We start from the raw sequence: 7,087 nt of genomic DNA on the forward strand, positions 1-7,087 counted from the left end.
GACTCTTTAGAATTTCTATTAATACAATTTCAGCTTTCAGAAATAGTAGCTTCTTTCATTTACTGAGAGGTTTTCAAACAGCTTTCTCTGTCTGAATAACTTATGCAATAAATAGCTTGAATTTCTGTAAATGTAAACTCCCATTTGATTGTTATAGTTCTTTTCTCTAATTACTGATTATCAAGAGACTGGATTCAGGCAACAGAAGAAAAATGCTTATACAGAAAGAAATTTTTCTTTATTCTGCCCATGAATGCTTTGATTTTGAGCAGTGATGCAGAAAACCATAGTACTATCTTTAGTATATTTTGGGAAATTTCCCAAATGTATCAGGGAGTACATATAAAAAATGACACTATAAAATAATTTCTATTGCCAAAAACAAAGTAAAAATCAGGAGTAAATTGTACTAAAGACACATTTTTCTAAAGGCATAATATGAAATGATCTTTGTTCAGAAATACCAATTAATTAAAGAATTGAGAATATTCTGCAGTGGTAACATCACAGAAATAGATCACAGAAACTGAAGACATTTGAACAGCTCTGGCTCTGTCTGGCATAATCTCTATATCAATGAATTATACATTTATGTATCCATTGCTCTGTTCTGAACTACCCTTGCTAACCACTAATTTCCCAGAAGTGGAACAGAGGTTATTTAAGAGCTGGGATGTATTTTGTGAATTCTTGGAAATATGCAAGCTCTTCATAGCTTGGGTTCATTCTTTGCATCCTACACATTCCATGAGCCACTTAGGCTTTGTATTTCCTTGAGGGCAAAGAAGTTTTTAAGGCCAGAAGGACATCTGGGGTCTATTCTTAGCCACCATTAACTTGGTTAATGAATGGAATAAATAGCATGTGCAACATCATGGGAAAAATCTGCCTGCTGGCACAGGCTGTGCAGCTGACCAGTCCTGCAGGTCTTTAAGGGTTTCTGGGTTCTGTAGTGGCATTTCGGGACTCCCCAGAAAGGTTTTGGGATTATTAAATACTGGGACAGTGCTTCCCCCATGCCCAGCTGAGAAAGCCAGGCAGCTGGCATGGTAAGAATGGTAGGTGGCTGCTTATGTTTCCAACAGGATGTCTGAGATTTTGGGACTTTTAGGGGGTGATTTTGCTAGGACACCAAGATATCATAATTCCTTCGTTCAGTTTTTTCATGAAGGGGTTACTTCTCCATTCGATCACCCCGTGGGTATGCAGAGATGCTGATCCTACTGCAGAGGGGCTGTGAGGGTTAATTAGTGATGGCAAAACATTTTGAAATGGCTGATTGAGAAATGCTGTCAGAGATGAAAGCTGAATAAGTATCTAGATAAATAAATATTCCTTTGTAGTCTTATCATTACGGTAAACTCCTTGTGTACCCAGGATGCTACACAGGTCACTGAGCAGTCATCTCCATACTGCCCAGAGTGTTCTCAAGGGGACTAATTTATTTCAGTATTTCACTTTAGTTGCTGTGATGTGAGCCACAATATGTGCCAGAGAGAAAAGCCTGGCAGCCACCAGCAAACACCACAGAAATACCAAACGGTTTGGCAGATTTTTCTTTCACTGGAACTTACTGTGCTCTTTCCTGGTGAACTGTGCAGCTACAGAACCTGCAGAATCCCAGGAGGGAGAAGAGGAAATTGGAACCTATTCCCATGATTAGAGACAAGGAAGAAGGAGGTGTCCTCGAGTGAGTGTCCACAAGACAACACCTACAAGAGCTCTGCTGAAGGCAGTGCAGCCAGCTCTCTGCTTCAATATAGTCTCTGGTGAGCTGTCAGGAGAAGTTTTTCTACTGCTGGACCTCTCTGGGACATTGTTATCCTACTTTTCTTTTGTCTGGGGGGGAAGTGGATAGTTTTGGAGATCTCATGGAGAATATGTGGCTGCTCTCACATTTATCTCAAGTTCCGTGCATGCTGCTAAGCTCTGTAGGAAGGCTGAAATAGGAAGAAAGAGTGACCACATGGTTCTCCTCCATTAGTATCTTATTCACACTGCAAATCCCTCCATCAGCATCACAGGTCAATGGAAAGATGCCAAAAGAAACAGTACTGAGACCATATCCATCCCATCTGATCCCATCATGTCTCCCTGCAGATCATCTCCCTTCGCAGCACCAAACCCTCCTGAAGGCCAGGCTGAATGGCCCCACAAATTGACTGCTGCATCAGCACAGCAAATCCAGGGCCTCTCAACAGCAACAGGAATGTTTCCTGTCTCCTTAGGTTCATAGGGCACGGGGAAGTGCTGGCCTGATGTAAAAAGGATCACTGCAGCTTGGGGTGGAGCTGTCCCAAACCAGGCGAGCAGCTCTTGAAGAAGGTGAGCAGGAGACCTCCCAGGAACAGCAAAGCTGTGGTACCCAAGTACTATGGCCCCACGGGGTCTAACCACTGGGACTGTTGTTTACAGCCTGCTCTCCAGGTGGAGCTTACTTCCAGGAAGGATTTTATCTCAATGGAAAATCTTCAGCTGGGAAGTTGTCCCCGGTAATCTTTGCATGTCCAGAGGCAGCCACGAGATGGCAGCAGCCTTGTACTGCCGGGGCTGGGGATTTGGCTCTGTCACACGCTTCCCACTCCCGCTTCTCCGCGCCCCTTTCACCTTAGAGATGAGGTCTCCAGGCTTGACGAGCACCAAGAAACCCTGGTCACTCCTCTGGGTTGAAGAAGTGACTCCAGAGCGGGGCTCTGAAAGAAGACCTGCGAGCTCAGCTCCCACCTTTGCAAACAAGCTGATGGAGCAGAACCCACTCAGGTCTTTGTGTCCTATCACTGATGTCCAGCCCCAGTGTGTTCCTGAGATGCCTCATTTGAAATGAATGTGTGGCATTCTTCCAACCTCTTAGACTTCAGTCTGGTGGATGAAAACTGCTAAAATCTCTAAAGAGCCACACAGAAGTGACAAGACAGCCCCTGTCATCTGTCCTTTCACTGCATGTACTCCTGTGCTGTGTAATGACTTGGACAACAAGCAGCAAGTGCTCAGTGATTTGTATTTCACACTTGTTCTTGCTGAGGATGCAGACTCCTTCCTGCTGGGAAGAAGAGAAAACGTTCTGCAGTCTTCAGCTTGGGATCCCATCCAGGTCTGGGACAGATTCTTTTACACTGCAAAGCTTATTCTCATGTGTGCTGAGACAACTGCACACAGATAAGGTCTGTGCTTTGCTCCAGCTCCTGAGCTAGTGCAGCCAAGGCCATGAAGAGCCACCTGACGTGGGCTCCCTGACGTTGTGGCTCAGTCAATGAGGGGACTGTGTGGTGGTGATGATGTGGCAGAGCCCGATGCAGATGCAGAAGAAGATGGAAGAATCTCACAGTAATGGCACTGGGTAGGGATCTCTGGAAGTCTCTAGTCAAGCCTCCTGCTCAAAGCAGGGACAACTTCAAAGTCATGTCAGGCTGCTCAAGGCCTTGTCCAGCTCATTTGAAAACTTCTAAGGATGGAGATTTCACAAAGTCTCCAGACAATGGAGGGTGAGATTTGGGAGGCTGAGCCTGAGAATACAAATAAATTATATGGCTTGCAATTTCAAGGCCAGTTCTGAATAAACACTTAGACCTGATCCCCAAACTAAAAACTGTAACTAGTTCCAGACTTCCCTCGGAGCTCTGTACTTTTGGGACCTAGGGGTTTGCATTTGGCCCACTGTAAAGAGAGTCACAAAACTGCAGCCAAGGAGACTTTCCTAAGCTGGACTATAAATCCAGGCTATTTGCAGGGACAAATGACCCAGGAACCTGAGGCTTTAACTTCATGATTTTGCATTAAGCTCTTGAGGCACAGTTCCAGCCTCTTTCCTGGCCCTTGCTTTGTGGCAAAACTTCAGCTGCTGTGACTGCATGGGAACTGATCCAGATGAAAAATATCCTGCCTGAGGAAAAGATCTCTTTCTATAGTGATCACTGTGATGGTTTGAGGAAGAGGGACACATGGGCTTGGGGTGGTTGGAATTGCCCCTTTCAGTGACAGCCTATGCTTTGAGCACCTTAGGAAGATAATGAAACTGCAGCTGGTAAAACAGGCTGATCCTGCAAGTCCTGTACACAAATTTCCTTCAACAAGGGCTTATGGAGCAGAGCAAAAAGGATTAGTAAAGTTATGGGTTGAGCTGCAAAAGGAAGCACATGCTTCATGGCTCCAAACTCTTTCTGCTCATGTGGAATGGATTACAGATAAAAACAGCCCTGTTATGTGCTTTGCTCCTGAGCTGTTTCATTCCTGTCTATCTTCTTCAGAGAAGCTTGTACAGGAACTATTATCTGTAATTCAAAACTATGGCTTATATTCCCTGGGTAGCTCATGGGATTCACTTCCCCTTGCCAGAGAATGAGGCATCACTGGGTACTAGGTGCAGTGGTTCAGGAATGTTTAGTGCCAGCCTGGCTGTTTTCTTGCAGGATTTGCCTATTTGCATCTTTATTTGAAGTATGGAATACCAGGGCACAAAGAAACAAAGTGACTCTGCTGATGGATCTCTGGTGGGACAAGCATCAAATTCACATTTTACATCTGTTTAGGTGGAATCATGGACAGCACAAACACGATCCTTATGAAACAACAACTGTATTACTTAGAAATGCTTGGAAATTCCACATCCCATTCCTATTCCTCTGGCTGCACCTGTGTGAATGACCGCTGTTCTCCCCACCAGGATGTCAGCAGATCCTGTAGCTTGTTTTCCATTGAAATGTCTCCTCTTGGGTAAATATTACATCTGGGGTTGCTTTACCAGTGGCTTTCCTACCTGGAGTCTGTACAACAGGTCAATGCCCTGCTTGGAGATAAGAGAAGTACTTGCTGTCGGTGCTGTTTGCTGCTGTGAAATGCCACCCTGCTCTTCCCTCATCAGCTTCTCCTCCAAAGATTTTTGAGTGTTGTTTAAGTCCTGGAGGTTTTTGCAAATTGAGGGAAATTTAATATTAGATGTCGAGTGTTTGGACAGAGCAGAAGAACTTGTTTATTGCAACAACTGTGACTTGTAAATTATTCATCTGTGTGTAATTGAAACGCTCAGATCCTCAAAGGCCATGTTACAAAGAGTGAGGTGAAGGATCAGTGAGCTTCCAGCAAAAACAGGAAGGTTAACAGGTCCCAGGGAACCCTTTTCCATCCACCTGCATCTGCTCTATGACAATGCCCATTTGTGGAAGAAAACTGAGTTTTCGATAATGAAGTAATGCACAGACACGCCTGGGAGGGGGAGAGGACACCTGTAAGGTATCTTGCTCTGTCAGTTTTCTCTCCAGTGGGAAACACAGATTTGGAACCTGTTGCAGTGAAATGTATACGAGGTCTGTGGGCACAGAGTGTCAGTGCACAACAGACCCTGGCCTCTGTGAAATGGAAGAGAAGCTTCCAAAGACCAAGAGGGACCAGCAGGGACCAGAATAGCTGGCTAAGCAGAAAGGAAACCAGCACAGTTCTACTCAGCAGTTCTGTCTCCAGACAACACCAGTCTTCAACTAATTAAAAAGAGCAGATGCTAGCTGAAACATTAATTGGAACAACTATCATTTTCTTCTGTTCTTAAATCTGTGTTCTAGCTCTCTCATAGCAGGTTTGGGGAGAGAAGGAGTTAAACCTTCAGGTGGCTTATTGTTTTGTTAGGCACAGCATGTCCTTAGAAGATAGTATGATGAAACTTCTATGAATAGGTTTGGATACAGGTTTTTTTTCAGGTAAAAACAAATCTGTCTAATAATGCAGAACCATCATCACAAACATTATTCTCAACCCTTCCTTCTCACCATGTTGCCAGTAAAGTGATCTTGCTCAGCTTTCAAAGGCCATGTAGCAGTGCTGGGCACAGGGCCAGCTGCTGTTCTTCCCCATATGTATTGTATTAAGAGGACACCTCTTTGTTAACCTGCGGTTATTTGTTCCCCTCAGCCTGTACTCCTTCTCATTAGACTTGATGTATGATCTGTAGCAAGTGCAAAGAGCTCAGCTGACACCTGATATGCTTATGAATATCCTCTCTGCCCTGCTATGGTTCTGCAACTGTCCCAGAGGGAGCAAACACTCGGTGTGTTGCACTCCTGGAATTGGGATGATATCAAAGATTTTCCTCCAAAGCATCCAGATCTTGACTCTGCTGGAAGTCGGGTACTTGACTGCAGGCACCTCTGGTCTGTTCCAGACTGGCAGTTCCTTGATCTCATACTAGTCTCCAATTCTTGAGGAATCAGGCAAAGGCATTGCTCAAGCAATGAGGCTCTTCCACTGTTCCTTACCCTCCCTGCTCCAGTCCCTGCACAACTACAAGCCCTGGACGTTTTCTACTGCTTTGCTCACACTCCACCCCCAGGCTCCTGTTACTCCCTTCATTTCCACACCCTCAGTTTCCTCCTTCTCCATCAGGGCTGGATCCTGTTTCCTTCATGGGCTCACCAAGTCCATCAGAGGTCTGGCAATCCTTGTTGAGATGTGTCCTGTGACACTTTCCTGAGCACCAGCACTCCCATCTATACATAACATGCTCTGGCTTCCAGTGGACCAAGACTGTATCCCTTAACCCCTTTTCCTTTTGCTGACCTCCCTGAGTGATAACTGTTGTCATTTCCCACACCCTACTTGCACTGAATGAGGCACAGAATGAGCCTCAAATTTGGCTCCCAAAGAGATTGCCAGAGAGAGATGAATTTAGCCAGAAGATCTATGGAGGATTATGGGGCTGATTGAGATATTAAAGATTATCCCTGACTCATTTTCTTACAGGTCTGATGCAAGAAGTGAGTCAGGGTCCCTTCGACACAGTTTGACCTGACAGATGCAGCCACTCAGTGGCAGTGTGAGAGCTCATATTGTTTTGTAAATGGAATAAAGTTCATTTAACACAGCAGGCTTGTATTTGCTGTTAACTCAAAGGCCTCTCATCTGAAAAAAACCTGCAGATCACTTACCCCATCACCACCTGCAGGTGGAAATAGCTCCTGAAAGCACCGCCATTGGTGGAGGAGGTGGGTATTTCTGAGAGATGAACCCCTTTCTTAAGGCAAGGTAAAGGTCATTTTCCTGTGATACTGAATTTGTCACACTTGGAATATTCATGGTCCCCAGCCCCTTTTTGAGTAGCCAG

The sequence above is a fragment of the Empidonax traillii genome, unplaced genomic scaffold, assembly GCF_003031625.1.
Source record: "Empidonax traillii isolate 1590-97213 ecotype Southwest subspecies unplaced genomic scaffold, ASM303162v1 scaffold109:size1658292, whole genome shotgun sequence".
Lineage (NCBI taxonomy): Eukaryota > Metazoa > Chordata > Aves > Passeriformes > Tyrannidae > Empidonax > Empidonax traillii.